Genomic DNA, 16,425 nt, shown 5'->3' with positions numbered 1-16,425 from the left:
GAAAGAAGTGAGTCGACCCCTAGAACTACTAGCCTTAGAACCAGAAAAAATAGACTTATTCTTCAATTGAATAACTAATCTGAAGGAATTAAAGAGGTTAATATTTTGTTCGACAAATCCAATCAAGAATCAAAATTTGATTGTTACGTCTGTTTCTGTCATAAAAAAAAAAAAAAAGAAAAGAATCGTCGAAAAGAAAAAGAATAAGTCTTTTTTTAGCGACTATATACCCTCGTTTTGTTTTGACGACTTTTTTTATAATACTAATTTCTACTCTACCCTCCCCGAGCTTATTCTACTTAAGAACTCTATTTCAAATATTTAGTGGATTTCTTCCAATCCCCTCATTTTTTGATCTCATTTGAAATCGTATAAAGACAACTCCTATTTAATAGAGCTATTTGTGCAAGTATTTTTCGATTAAGAAGTAATTGCTTCTTGTACAGATTGTGTATGAATCGGTTATAACTATAGAATACCTCCGTTTCGTGAATTACGGCATTTATTCGAGTGATCCATAAACGACGAAAATCTCTTTTTTTTTACCCCTATCCCGACGAGCCGAAACTAAAGCTCTTATTCTCTGTTGAGTCATAGTTCGTGTAAGTCGTGAATGAGCCCCTTGAAAGCTTGATGCAAATAAACGAAGTTTTGTTCTACGCCTCCGAGCTATATATCCGCGTTTAATTCTAGTCATTGAATAAATCAAACTTTGATGAATAACTAATTCTTTTTTTAGTTTTAGTTATTCTTTTCCCCTTTACTAGTCATTAATAACCAAACGAATTATTCCAATGTATAAAAAAAAATTCCAATGGCTTTTGCTACTCTAACCTTCCCCACCACTATTTTTGGCTAGGTATTTCCTTTGCTTTGAAAGGATAAATTGCCTTGGTACTTGATATAAAAAAATAGAATAACTACAAAAAGTAGTAAATAGAAATGGATAAATAGTGGGTTCCTTCGTTTCTATGGTTACTTCTAAAACGGTGAGGTCCTCTCTATACACCGGAGCTCCTTCTTTTAATTAATCAATACTATTGGTAACTTGTACAATTCACATTCTTTGGCTCTACCCCATTAATATTCCAGTAATAGATCTTTCACAATGAGATCCACTTTATACAGTAACGGTATTTTATTTTAAAATTGATTTGGTCATTTACCCTGTTAGTCCGTTTTTTCTTTCAAGAGTGGAATCTTTTTAATAAAAATGGGATTTCCCCCGCTTAATTGATAACCATTTGTTATCATTGGGGGTTTTCTAAAAAATGGAGTTGATTGGATTTGCACCAATGTAAACCATAAGTTTCAGACACAATAGAAGATATGAATGATCTATCTTTTTGAAATAATGAATCGAGTTCCTCCATTCTATTTTATTAACAGGTACTGATCCTTGATATTTCAAAAAGAATTTCCTTTTTGTGTTTCAGTCTATGATCTAAACGAGTCGCACATACACCCGAGTACATGTTCCTCGTCGCTGAGGGCATCCCCGAAGCGCTGGGGATTTTGTGACATTTCGGATTGGCTGTCTTGTATTTCTAATAAGTTGTTTAATGGTTGGCATACGGAATCATATAAATAATGGGCTGGTTTAGATGGGTTCTAACCGGCTAATTCTGAATTACTTCTCTTCAAGATTCTCTTCAATATAAAAAAAATATATTGAAGAGAATATGAAACTAAACCTTTAATCTAAAAAGATATAAAATTAGCAGTGGTAGATTTGCATGAAATCGCTCCTATTTTTATTGAACCGCTACAAGATCAACAATGCCATGAGCTTGGGCTTCTGTTGCTGACATAAAAACATCCCTTTCCATGTCTTCGGATACAACCCATATAGGTTTGCCCGTTCTTTGTACATAAACCCTTGTGATGGTTTCGCGAAGTTTTAGTAGTTCTTCCGCTTCCAAGATAACTTCTCCCGTTTGTGCCTCATAAAACGAACTAGCGGGTTGATGGATCATTACCCTGATGATATAATAGAAAAGCTTTTTCTATTTCGCAGAATGAGGCGAGATAACCAAAAAAACAGAGAAATTTGAATAACCGTACAGGCTTTTTTTGTGCGTTGCATACGGCTCTAGAATGGAATTTACGTTTTTGACCTTTCCTTTCGGCGAAAGAAAACAAATATAGGTTCTATTATACGCGGATCCATAAATGATCCAATTACCATCCTTCTTTTTTGTTTTGTAGGAGTTAAAAAAATACTATGATGGTTCCGTTGCTTTATATATCATTTTTTTTGATCCGTCTATGATTCAGCAATCCCAAAGTGTCTTTTTTTTGTTTTTGTAAATAAGCTTCCGGTGTGAAAACAAAGTTTGTGACGCTGGGATGTGCCCGAATAGGGAAGATATCATTTTAAATACCCCTTTCTTATCCCATACTACTCTTTCAATATATAATAATTTTTTTAATCTAAAAAATTTCATATCGAATTCGAAGTGCCATGCTATTATTACTTAACTAATTCATATTTCCGAGGGCGAAGGCATAGTATTTTTTCTCTAAAATAAAAAAACTCATTGGCGCCAAGCGTGAGGGAATGCTATACGTTTGGTAATTTCTCCTCCGACTAGGATAAAGGATGCTATTGAAGCGGCCAATCCCATGCATATTGTCTGTACATCGGGTCGCACAAATTGCATAGTATCATAAATAGCCATTCCAGATATTACCCATCCACCAGGAGAGTTTATAAACAAATAAAGATCTTTGGTATCCTTTTCTATACTGAGATATATCATAAGACTAATAAGTTGATTCGAGATTTCGGTATCAACCTCTTGGCCTAAAAAAACAATCTTTCTCGATAAAGTCGGTTGATTAGGATAAAATTTTATTCCTTAGGAGCCGTACAGGCACCTTTTGATGCATACGGTTCAACAAAAATTGTTAAAAAATCAATGTGTCGATTCCAACCCCCCCTTTTTTTCAGAGAAGGCTTTTCTTTCTAACTTAATAAGGGAAGGGCTTGCTTCCCTTTTAAAAGTAAAAGAAAAATAAATAAGTTTTGGCCCCTTTTATTTATTAGATATTATAATCCTAATAATAAAATAATAAAACGATTGATTAGGCCTGTCAGACTAACTTGATTCATTGATATTTTTTTTTCATCGAGATTCAGTTGAAATGGGGATGGTTTTTTTCTTGTTCCTGAATGGGCTTCTTCCTTTTTTTATTCCGTTTTTTTAGGTTTATGCTCTACTCCGAGTAAAAGGAAAAATTTGCCCGATTTTGATTTGCACATATAGGACAAATGAACCAAATACCGCGTCTTTTTTTTTTTTACTACTCCTTCTTTTTTTTTCAATTCATTTCTTTCACATGTCTTCTGTCAAATAGTCAATAAATTTTTAATTATATTATTTTATTTGATCAACAGTTTTAGATCACCCTGTTTCAATTTTTTGTATTTTTTTTATTTTTTAATAGAATTTTCATAATTTTGATATCATATTCATATCATATTAAGTAGTAATTATAAAAATATTATATATTAATTATCAATTGGATTTTTGCTAAACGGAGCCTGGATACTTAATTTTATTAGTCCGATCACGTAAACCATAAAAAATTTTTGATAATCTAATATCAATCTAAATACTCCCTGCATTTAATTCTAATTTATTTTTTGCGCTTCGCGTTACAAATTTTGATAATTCAATCAATCTTTTTGAGCGAAACAGAGGATATCTCGATCGAGGGAGAAAATGGGGAAATCCCATATAGCCCAATATATCTGACAAGTCGCACTATATGTCAACCCAAGATGTATCTCCTTCTCCAGGACTTCGAAAAGGTACTTTTGGAACGCCAATAGGCATGAAATGAAAAAAAAGAGAATGAAGTTCTCTATTTCACTTTGATGTGGAAACGTAAGACTGGGGTTTCATTTTTTTTATCATATTATCCTTTTTTCCTACTTTATTAATATTAATCATATTTAAATTAATCATATTTAATACAGAAGTTGAATAAGCTAAAATAAATATAAAATAAAAGTAAAGTAAGAGAGAATGAATAAAATTAAAGGAAACTTTTTACGAACGGGCTTCTGAACAACAATAGCTATCTTGGTTCATATAACATAGGATTCACCCCCATTGCGTATTGGTACTTATCGGATATAGAATAGATCCGCTTCCCTTTTTTCCTATGAATCGAATTGTTCCATTATTACTAACAGAATAGAACAAATATTAATCCTTTCTCCGAAATAATTACCTAAAAAGGGGGGGTCCGTAACATAGTTTTTTCCAATGCAATAAAGTTACATAGTGTCTATTTTTCATTGATAAAGGGGTATTTCCATGGGTTTGCCTTGGTATCGTGTTCATACTGTTGTATTGAATGATCCCGGTCGTTTGCTTTCGGTTCATATAATGCATACTGCTCTGGTTGCTGGTTGGGCCGGTTCCATGGCTCTATATGAATTAGCTGTTTTTGATCCCTCCGACCCTGTTCTTGATCCAATGTGGAGACAAGGTATGTTCGTTATACCTTTCATGACTCGTTTAGGAATAACCAATTCATGGGGCGGTTGGAATATTACAGGAGGGACTATAACGAATCCGGGTCTTTGGAGTTACGAAGGGGTAGCCGCAGCACATATCGTGTTTTCTGGCTTGTGCTTCTTGGCAGCTATTTGGCATTGGGTATATTGGGATCTAGAAATTTTTTGTGATGAACGTACAGGAAAACCTTCTTTGGATTTGCCCAAGATTTTTGGAATTCATTTATTTCTTTCAGGAGTGGCTTGCTTTGGTTTTGGCGCATTTCATGTAACAGGATTATATGGTCCTGGAATATGGGTATCCGACCCTTATGGACTAACCGGAAAGGTCCAACCCGTAAATCCGGCGTGGGGCGTGGAGGGTTTTGACCCTTTTGTTCCGGGAGGAATAGCCTCTCATCATATTGCAGCAGGGACGTTGGGTATATTAGCGGGCTTATTCCATCTTAGTGTTCGTCCGCCTCAACGTCTATACAAAGGATTACGTATGGGAAATATTGAAACCGTCCTTTCCAGTAGTATTGCTGCTGTCTTTTTTGCAGCTTTTATTGTTGCTGGAACTATGTGGTATGGTTCTGCAACTACTCCCATCGAATTATTTGGTCCTACTCGTTATCAATGGGATCAGGGATACTTTCAACAAGAAATATATCGAAGAGTTAGTGCCGGACTAGCTGAAAATCAAAGTGTATCAGAAGCTTGGTCTAAAATTCCTGAAAAATTAGCTTTTTATGATTATATTGGTAATAATCCAGCAAAAGGGGATTATTCCGAGCGGGTTCAATGGACAATGGGGATGGAATAGCTGTTGGATGGTTAGGACACCCCGTCTTTAGAAATAAAGAAGGGCGTGAACTTTTTGTACGCCGTATGCCTACTTTTTTTGAAACATTTCCGGTTGTTTTGGTAGACGGAGACGGAATTGTTAGAGCCGACGTCCCGTTTAGAAGGGCAGAATCTAAATATAGTGTCGAACAAGTAGGTGTAACTGTTGAGTTTTATGGTGGTGAACTCAATGGAGTAAGTTATAGTGATCCCGCAACTGTGAAAAAATATGCTAGACGGGCTCAATTGGGTGAGATTTTTGAATTAGATCGTGCTACTTTGAAATCCGATGGTGTTTTTCGTAGCAGTCCAAGAGGTTGGTTTACTTTTGGGCATGCTTCGTTTGCTCTACTTTTCTTCTTTGGACACATTTGGCATGGTTCTAGAACCCTCTTCAGAGATGTTTTTGCTGGTATTGATCCAGATTTGGATGCTCAGGTGGAATTTGGGGCATTCCAAAAACTTGGAGATCCAACTACAAAAAGACAAGCAGTCTGATGCAACATTGCTTTTTTCTTTTAGTTTCTGTTTGCGATTTTTTTGATTTCATTTAATAGGTAGGGTACTGTAGGAATCTTGATTTAAATCGCTGCCGTTTCTTTGACTCTTTTTTGTTCTTTATCCGGAGGTATACTCCTTCAGTAAACATAAACAAAACAGGTATGAAAGCTATAATTGTAAACCACGATCAAATTTATGGAAGCATTGGTTTATACATTTCTCTTAGTATCGACTTTAGGGATCATTTTTTTCGCTATTTTTTTTCGGGAACCGCCTACAATTTCAACTAAAAAATGAAATAATTTTTCATTCTCTTCATTGACGTAATCAGCCTCCAACTATTTGGAGGCTGATTACGTCAACTAGTCCCCGTGTTCCTCGAATGGATCTCTTAGTTGTTGAGAGGGTTGCCCAAAGGCAGTATATAGAGCATACCCAGTAAAACTTACAAGTAACCCAGATATAAAGATGGCGACTAGAGTTGCTGTTTCCATTATTATATAATTGAAAGACCACAATGGATCTATGCTAAGATCGTTTATTTACAACGGAATGGTATACAAAGTCAACAGATCGTAATGAATACAAAATAAGATTTATGGCTACACAAACTGTTGAAGATAGTTCTAGATCTGGTCCAAGAAGCACTACTGTAGGGAAGTTATTGAAACCGTTGAATTCTGAATATGGTAAAGTAGCTCCTGGATGGGGAACGACCCCTTTGATGGGTGTTGCAATGGCACTATTTGCGGTATTCCTATCTATTATTTTGGAGATTTATAATTCCTCTGTTCTACTGGATGGAATTTCAATGAATTAGACTGAGAAGAATCTTGAAGTGCTAGCTTTTTGTTCGATACAAAAAAGTAAAGTATGTAGGTCTAAAATTTTGCACCTATTCTCCTTTGGTAGTTCGACCGCGAAATTTTTTTCTGCATTGTATATTTCCGGAATATGAGTGTGTGACTTGTTAGAATTGACCCTATGGATAGTACAGAGAAGGGGGTCTGTCATCTTTATCAAGATGGTTTTTTTCGTCGGATATTCATTCGAGTATCTGGAGCACGAAATAGATCAAATAGATCACAAAGTTTTCGAACTATGATTCATACTTAATACTTAGACCTCGTAGCCGGACTTCTTTCCGTTCTATCTTATAAATTTTCATAAATCAATTTTTTTCTGCTTTTAAACTCTTATTTAGATCAAAGGACAAACGCTTCTTTGTATTTTATGTTTTTAATCATTATAGCTCTTTTTTTTTTTTTGAATAAGTGATGATCCAATGGTTCTCACTCAGTGAACTTGGACTTTGAAGGTTTTTTCATTGAATTATCGTGGTTTTCGTATGAATCTGAGGTTTCAATTAATAAGTAGGGTCTTAACAAGAAAATTCCTATCAATAATAAAGAAAACAAGAAGAAATCCGTATTCCCATTCCATACAAATACCAACTAAAAAAGACAATAACGGTAGGTAATCTAGAAGATTCAAGAGGCCTGTAACGATCAACACAACATAAAGACGTATGAGCTGACTTGAGTTTTTGGCATTTAACCACAAAGAAGAGCTTTCGCATTTTGACTCTTAAATAATATTGAATGAGAGAGAAGTTTAAAACTTTATATTCCATATCCGTTTCAATCAGTATTTGGGTCTTTTTTTTGTTTGAGCTGTACGAGATGAAATTCTCATATACAGTTCTTGGAGGGGGAGGAACCTTGGTTTACCTATCTCAATAAAGTTTATGATTGGTTCGAAGAACGTCTTGAGATTCAAGCGATTGCAGACGATATAACTAGTAAATATGTTCCTCCGCATGTCAACATATTTTATTGTCTAGGAGGAATTACCCTTACTTGTTTTTTAGTACAAGTAGCTACGGGATTTGCTATGACTTTTTATTACCGTCCAACTGTTACTGAGGCTTTTGCTTCTGTTCAATATATAATGACTGAAGCTAACTTTGGTTGGTTAATCCGATCAGTTCATCGATGGTCGGCAAGTATGATGGTCCTAATGATGATCCTGCACGTATTTCGTGTATACCTCACCGGTGGTTTTAAAAAACCTCGCGAATTAACTTGGGTTACTGGTGTGGTTCTGGGTGTATTGACCGCATCTTTTGGTGTAACAGGTTATTCTTTACCTTGGGATCAAATTGGCTATTGGGCAGTCAAAATTGTAACAGGTGTACCTGACGCTATTCCGGTAATAGGATCGCCTCTTGTAGAATTATTACGCGGAAGTGCTAGTGTTGGACAATCCACTTTGACTCGTTTTTATAGTTTACACACTTTTGTATTACCTCTTCTTACGGCTGTATTTATGTTAATGCATTTCTTAATGATACGTAAGCAAGGTATTTCTGGTCCCTTATAAATAATATAGATTCTAGATATTTTTAATTACTAATTTATCTTATTACTTGGTGAAGGAACAATCGTATTTTATTGCTATAAATATGGATTATTAAAAAATAAGACATGTATTTGGATATTTCCCTTCAACTCCACAATATTGTATTATTTTTTTGACATAAAAAGTTGAAGGGAATTCTATGAAGAGAAAATGGATTATGGGAGTGTGTGACTTGAACTATTGATCGGGCCGTGCAGAAATATGACTTTATCTGCTACATTGGAATTCACAACCAAATGTGTCTTTGTTCCAACCACTGTGTAAGCCCCATACAGGGGATAGGCTGGTTCACTTGAAGAGAATCTTTTCTATGATCATAATACCCGACGATGTCGTGGATGAGTGGGCTCCGTAAAATCCAAAATCCAGGAGATTAAGGGATGGAACATAATCAGGATTATGTTTTTAGCTATTTTTTACTAAAAAAGAGCTAAAAAAATAAAAAATTAATAGTATGTAAATGCATTCATTTCCTCTGCATCGACTCGATTTCTGATACTATCGGAGTGAATACAGGATCTAATGAAGAGTAGAGGGTAGACTTCATTAGTAACAAGTAAATCCTTTGTATTTGAAAAATCTCGATATAATTTTTGAGATTAAGGATTAATTGATAAGGTATGAGACGATCCAGAAAGCACTTAATCATGATCAACTTTTAAGCTTACGTGGGTGTTGAGCATTTACCTGTAAGAATGGAATTTATGGTAATCTTTAGTTGCAATAACTTTGGAATCGGATAATTCTTTTTTTACATATTAAATACTTGTGGATAACATATATATTTTTTGTATGTATTAATTTAGTTTGGTTAATTCTTGCTCGAGCCGGATGATGAAAAATTATCATGTCCGGTTCCCTCGGGGGATGGATCCATAAGAATTCACCTATCCCAATAACAAAAAACCAGATTTGAATGATCCTGTATTACGAGCTAAATTAGCTAAAGGTATGGGTCATAATTATTACGGAGAGCCCGCATGGCCCAATGATCTTTTATATATTTTTCCAGTAGTCATTCTTGGTACCATTGCCTGTAACGTAGGCTTAGCGGTTTTAGAACCATCAATGATTGGTGAACCTGCGGATCCTTTTGCAACTCCTTTGGAAATATTACCTGAATGGTATTTCTTTCCTGTATTTCAAATACTTCGTACAGTGCCTAACAAATTATTGGGTGTTCTTTTAATGGCTTCAGTACCGGCGGGATTATTAACCGTACCCTTTTTGGAAAATGTTAATAAGTTCCAAAATCCATTTCGTCGTCCAGTCGCGACAACCGTCTTTTTGATTGGCACCGTGGTGGCCCTGTGGTTAGGTATTGGAGCAACATTACCAATTGATAAATCTCTAACTTTAGGTCTTTTTTAATTAAATTTATTCAATTGTAAAATAAAAGGCGTGGGTATCTAGGGAGTAGTCATTTCAAAATGAATTCTCCCTAGATACATATCTAAATTAATTTTATTAAGTAAAATAGGTTTGACTGGAAAATCGAAATTACGTTGAAGGTTTAAAATCCATTTCAATTTTAAATTGACTTTTTAGTCAAATTTTTTTTAATGCTTTTTTTATTTTTTTTCTAAAATGTCTAATATCTTTTTTACATCTTCTATGTGAAAATGTTCCATTTTGATAAGGTCTTCTTGACTGTTATTCAAAAGATCCAATAATGTATGTATATTGGACTTTTTGAGACAATTATAGATTCTGGGAGGCAATTCTAATTGGTCAATAAAAATATATTGAAACGCTAGTTCTTTTTTTTTTTTTCTTAGGTTAACTAATCTATTATGAAAAGGAAAAAGGGGTAAAGTAACTTGATGTTGATTGTTCTCTAAATAGAACGTTTCTTCTTCTACATGTAGAAAAATAATAAATTAATCAAATTCCGGGAGGCTTCATGAAGTGCTTCTTTAGGAGTTAAACTTCCATTTGTCCATATTTCTAGAAAAAGAATCTCTTGTTTTTCATTCCCATTCCCATAAGAATGAATACTATGATTCGCATTTTGAACAGGCATGAATACAGCATCTATAGGATAACTTCGGTCTTCAAAGTTATTTGACATTTTTAAACTATATCCGCGATTCCTCTCGATTTTTAATCCAATACACAAATTTATTGGTTCCGTTAAGGTAGCTATATGCTGTGTATTATCAACGATTTCCACAGAGGGCGGTAAAACTATGTCTCGAGCAGTTATATATCCGGGACCTTGGACACAAATAAGCGCGTTGCGCGTTCCATATAGATTACTTTTTAATACAATCTCGTTCAAATTCATTAAAATTTCATGTACTGATTCTTGAATACCGACTATGTTAGAATAGTCATGTGGTATGTTCTCAGATTTTGCACGTGTAATACATGTTCCTTCTATTTCGCCAAGTAAAGCTCTTCGCATCGCAATGCCTATTGTGTCGGCTTGACCTTTCATAAGTGGAGACAGAATAAAGCGTCCATAATAAAGACGCTTACTGTCTCTTCTTGATTCAACACACTTCCACTGTAGTGTCCGAGTAGATACTTTGACTTTCTCTCGAACCATAGTAATTTTATTTGATCAGATCATTGAATCATTTATTTCTCTTGAAACCCTTTCAGCCTTTATTTAGTTCTATACACGTCGTTTTTTAGGGGGTCTACAACCATTATGTGGCATAGGGGTTACATCTCGTACGAAACTTAAAAGTATACCGCTTCTACGAATAGCTCGTAATGCTGCATCTCTTCCTAGTCCAGGGCCTTTTATCCTTACTTCAGCTCGTTGCATACCTTGATCCACTACTGCTCGAATAGCATTTCCTGCTGCGGTTTGAGCAGCAAAAGGTGTTCCTCTTCTTGTACCCCTGAATCCACAAGTACCCGCGGAGGACCAAGAAATCACCCGACCCCGTACATCTGTAACGGTCACAATGGTATTGTTGAAACTTGCTTGAACATGAATAACTCCCTTTGGTATTCTACGTACATTTTTACGTGAACCACTACGGGTATTTTTACGTGAACCAATTCTTAATATAGGTTTTGCCATATTTTTTCATTTCACAAGAAATATATGGATATATCCATTTCATGTCAAAACGGACCTTTTTTTACTAGCTCCTTGGAAGTGCCTTTTCCTTTAGTAAGATTATCCTTGTCTTTGTTTATGCCTCGGGTTGGAACAAATTACTATAATTCGTCCCCTCCTACGGATTAGCCGACACTTTTCACAAATTTTACGAACGGAAGCCCTTATTTTCATAGTTGTTATTCCTTAATTCTCTTAATATACTTATTGTTGGACGAAAAAAAGGTTTCTTGATATTTTTGAATCTTGAATTGTATCTTCGTGAAAGGAATGTTGAATTTCAAAAAACCACTGACTTATTTGAATCCTTGTTATGGAGTCTAGAAAGTGGCTGTTCCCCGATTAACTTAATACCTAAGAACTTACTAAAATTTTTACCCCCCTTTTCTCCTATAGGTATACCTATACAAAAATATGTCGAATCCTTTCAGAAGCATGACCTAAAATAAAAAAAATCTTTAGTATCTAAACAAAATCGAACCATACCGTTCGGAAGTGATTCATAAAGAAAACTTTCATTAATTCATTTTTTTCTTTAATTTCATTCGGGGTAAAAAAATTCTAAACTTTTTTAGCAGGGGTGGTATTACACAACCCCCCCCCTTTTTTTTCACAAATGCTAAGTTCCGGATATCCAATTTTGATATTAGAAGGATTACCATATATAACACAAAATTTCTCCGCCGATTCTTTTTAGTCGAGCTTCTCGATCTGTCATTATACCTTGAGAAGTTGAAAGGATTACAATTCCTATTCCGCCTAAAATTCGTGGAATTCGTTGAGAGTTAGAATAGATTCGTAGACCCGGTCGGCTTATTCTCTTTAAATTTAAAATCGTTTTATAGGATTCTTTCTTATTTCGTCTATGTCTTAGGGTTAAAATCAAAAAATATTGATTGTTTTCGCGATGTTTCCTTACGTTTTCGATAAAACCCTCTCGTAAAAGTATTTTAACAATGCTTTCGGTGATGTTAGTCGATCCTATCCGAACTGTTCCTTTTCTATTCATGTCAGCATTTCGTATAGAGGTTATTATATCAGCAATAGTGTCTTTCCCCATGATAAGTTAAAATTCCTTAATTGTTCTATAATTTTGATATAATCAACATGTTATTTTTCTTTTATTTATATAAAAATAGAGACGAATTATATATTAATATATGAATTCAATTATTAATATATAAAATTATTAAGGGTATATGCGTGATACACAATCTATTAATTATAATTAATTTGATTTCAATACCATTTTTTTAATCCTATCCTATATTAACTATCGATATTTAGGTCTTATAATACTTCAGGAGCTAATGAAACTATTTTAGTAAAGTTTAATTGTCTCAATTCCCGTGGGATCGCCCCAAAAACGCGAGTTCCTTTTGGATTTCCTTCTTGATCAATGACAACTGCGGCATTGTCGTCATATCGTATTATCGTCCCATTCTTACGTTTGAGTTCTTTACAAGTACGTACAATTACAGCTCTGACCACTTCTGATCTTTCTAGAGTAGTATTTGGGATTGCTTCCTTGATTACAGCAACAATAACGTCACCAATATGAGCATAGCGGCGATTACTAGCTCCTATTATTCGAATACACATCAATTTTCGAGCCCCGCTGTTGTCTGCTACATTCAAATAGGTTTGTGGTTGAATCATATTTTTGTATCTCTTCTTTTAGTGCAAAGGACGAAGTAAAAAAAATATTGTTTGTCAAAAAAAACTTAGAATCTTTTTATCCTTAAATGTTATTTAGCTTTTTCATTCTATATTCCTATTCAGAAATAATGAATTGGGTTTTTATAGGCATTTTTGATGCCGCGATTGAAATAGCTTTTCTGGCTATATTTTCTGGTACACCACCCATTTCATAAAGGATTTTACCTGGTTTAACCACAGCTACCCAGTACTCTGGGGATCCTTTCCCAGAACCCATACGCGTTTCCGCGGGTCTTACTGTAACTGGCTTGTCTGGAAATATACGTACCCAAATTTTTCCACCACGTCGTATATTTCGTGTCATTGCTCGTCGCCCTGCTTCTATTTGTCTAGATGTAATCCAAGCGGGTTCAAGTGTTTGAAGAGCATATCTGCCAAAACAAATACGATTCCCACGAGAGGATATTCCTTTTAGTCTTCCTCGATGTTGTTTACGAAATTTGGTTCTTTTTGGGTTATAGTTGATGGGTTTTTTCTAAATGAGAAATTCCATCTCTACTGCAGAACTGGACGTGAGAGTTTCTTCTCATCCAGCTCCTCGCGAATAAAAGGATTAATTAAGATATAGATGTAGTTAATGATTAATCCTATTAATCATGGTATTTTTTTTTATTTCATCTTATCTCTTCTAAATTTGTGTATGTCTTTTTTGAAATAGAATCAAAGATCAATTTTATTTCGATTTATTTAAAAATAACGTAATATCATCATTACAAATGTAATTTTTATTAGAGTTAGAATATTATAACAAATCCTTATTTTTTTTTCATTGTTTTTTTCATCTTTTATTACTGTTTTTATTTGAAAAAAAAAACCAATTTTTCGCCGGCGAATATTTACTCTTTCAATATCTATTTAAGTTTGCTGTTTATCCCCCGGGTCTCAGAATCAAAATCAGAATAGATAATAAAGTTTCTGGTTTATTCCGCCATCCTGTCCAATGAATTACTAAGATTTCTTGTTCACTAGAATCCTATATATTCATGGGTTCCGTCGTTCCCATCGCTTCTTGATTAATCATTAGGCCTGAATTCTACAATGGAGCTTTTACATGAAATTTTGAATTTCTTTTTTTTTTGAGGCAATTTTCTCAGTTTTGATTGTCTCAAGGCTCTTAATTTTTTGTTTTCGGAACAGATTTATCTAATTATTATTATTTATCTAATTATTATGAATGAATCTGTATTGATGCTTTATTACATTGCTTTTCTTACAGTGACCTCATAGATTTTCCAAATTGGAATCATATATCATTAATATTCAATTTTTTCGCTCTTTCTTTCATCCTTCCATTTATCCGCATACTTTTTGATTACCTTTCATAACTTAATAATCATCTTTCTTTATTCTTTTTTTTTAGTCAGTTGCTCCAATGATATGATCAGCCTATCATATCTTGACTAATTTTTTGGATCCAGATAATGCGAAGCAATGAGTTGCTTAGGTTATTTATTAATGCTGTAGTTATTAGTTGGTAAGTTCTTTTTTTTTTTTATCGTAATCTAACCCTAAACCAACGAGTCACACACTAAGCATAGCAATTATATCAAAGGAGTTTTGATGGAAATGTTTATTCAACCTTATAGAATTGCTTATTTTTTTTTCTTAAACATAAAAAAGAAGACTACAAGTTTTTATTTTTATTTCTTTATAGTGTTATACTACATAGTTTTCGTTTTTTATCATTGGATAAAATGTAAAGACAAATAAAGTTTTTTTATTCTTCGTCTACGAATATCCAAATTTTTATTCCTAAAACCCCATAAATAGTTCGAACTGTATAGGAACAATAATCAATTTTAGCTTCAATTGTTTGTAAAGGAACTCTGCCTTCTCTGATCCATTCAACACGTGCAATTTCTTTTCCGTCGATACGTCCTGCAATTTGTACTTGAATTCCTTTTGTATTCGCCTGTTCAGTTAATTCAATAGCTTTTTTCATTGCTTTTCGAAAAGAAACGCGATTTTTTAATTGGCCAGCTATAAATTCTGCAAGAATATTAGGATGCCCATACGGATTGGAAATTCGGGTAATAGCAATGTTGAGTTTTCTATTGACACAATTAAGTTCTTTTTGAACATTCATCTGTAATTCTTCGATTCTTCGGGGTTTATCTTCAATTAATAATTTAGGAAATCCCATATAGATTATGATCTGAATGAGATCGATTCTTTTTTGAATTTCGATACGTGCAATTCCCTCCATACCAGAGGATATTCTTATATTTTTTTGGACATAATTTTTAATACAGTCTCGTATTTTTTTATCTTCTTCTAAACCTTCAGAATACTTTTTTGGTTGTGCAAACCAAATAGAATGATGACTTTGGGTTGTACCAAGTCTGAAACCAAGTGGATTTATTTTTTGTCCCATGGCCTCCACTACTATATGTATCGTAACATGTTAGATTTATGTTTTCATTGCTGCATCCAGGTTTTTTTAAATACATTAAATATTCTTCATATTGTTGATATAAGGATATATCTTCCAATACGATAGTTATATGACAAGTGGATCTTTTTATTGGGTAACTCCGTCCTCGTGCCCGAGGTTTTAATTTTTTCACCGTATTTCCTTGATTCACTTCAGCTTTACTAATGACTAAATTGGTTTCTTTGAAACCCTTATTATGACTAGCATTTGCTGCTGCAGAATAAACTAATTTAAAAATGGGATAACATCCTCGATACGGCATAAGTTCTAATATCATAAGTGCTTCTTCGTAGGAACGTCCACGGATCTGATCAATAACTCTCCGTGCTTTGTGGGCAGACATAGATATATATTGCCCTAAAGCATATACGGAAGTATATGATTTCTTCTTTTTCTTCTTTATCATAAGGTTTACCTCTCACTAAAAAAAAATTATATTCATTATTCATTTTTTTGAATTCATTTAATTAACGACGAGATCTATTATCATTTTTCGCGTGTCCTCTAAAATTTATAGTAGGTGAAAATTCTCCCAATTTATGTCCTACCATAAGGTCGATTATATAAACGGGTAAGTGTTCCCTTCCATTATGTATAGCGATAGTATGGCCAATCATTGTGGGTATAATAGTAGATGCCCGGGACCAAGTTATTATGATTTCTTTTTCCGCCTTTGTATTAAGCTTCTCTATTTTTCTTAATAAATGCTTTGCTACAAAAGGATTTTTTTTTAGTGAACGTGTCACAGTTAATTAACTCCTATTTTTTTTAAGACGAAGAAAGAAATTCGATTTTCTCTCCTATTTACTACGGCGACGAAGAATCAAAGTCTCACTATATTTTTTCCTTTTTCTAGTTCTTCTTCCAAGCGCAGGATAACCCCAGGGGTTACGGGTTTTTTTCTACCAATTGGAGCCC

At 34.1% G+C, this 16,425-nt stretch overlaps 2 pseudogenes across 1 annotated transcript in view; both read left to right on the top strand.

The window, feature by feature from the left end:
• The first annotated feature begins 4,328 nt into the window (after positions 1 to 4,328).
• LOC125598467 lies at positions 4,329 to 6,143 on the top strand (annotated as a pseudogene).
• Positions 6,144 to 9,125: 2,982 nt separating this feature from the next.
• The window catches only part of LOC125598468, an 8,748-nt pseudogene continuing 1,448 nt past the window's right edge, over positions 9,126 to 16,425 (top strand). Inside the window, exon 1 of the transcript XR_007332446.1 lies at positions 9,126 to 16,425. This exon is cut by the window's right edge and continues 1,448 nt beyond it. The product of XR_007332446.1 is annotated as a cytochrome b6-f complex subunit 4-like (transcript).

The sequence above is a fragment of the Brassica napus genome, unplaced genomic scaffold (assembly GCF_020379485.1).
Source record: "Brassica napus cultivar Da-Ae unplaced genomic scaffold, Da-Ae ScsIHWf_1712;HRSCAF=2340, whole genome shotgun sequence".
Taxonomy (NCBI): Eukaryota; Viridiplantae; Streptophyta; class Magnoliopsida; order Brassicales; family Brassicaceae; genus Brassica; species Brassica napus.
This window is presented reverse-complemented; position numbering and strand designations above follow the sequence as displayed.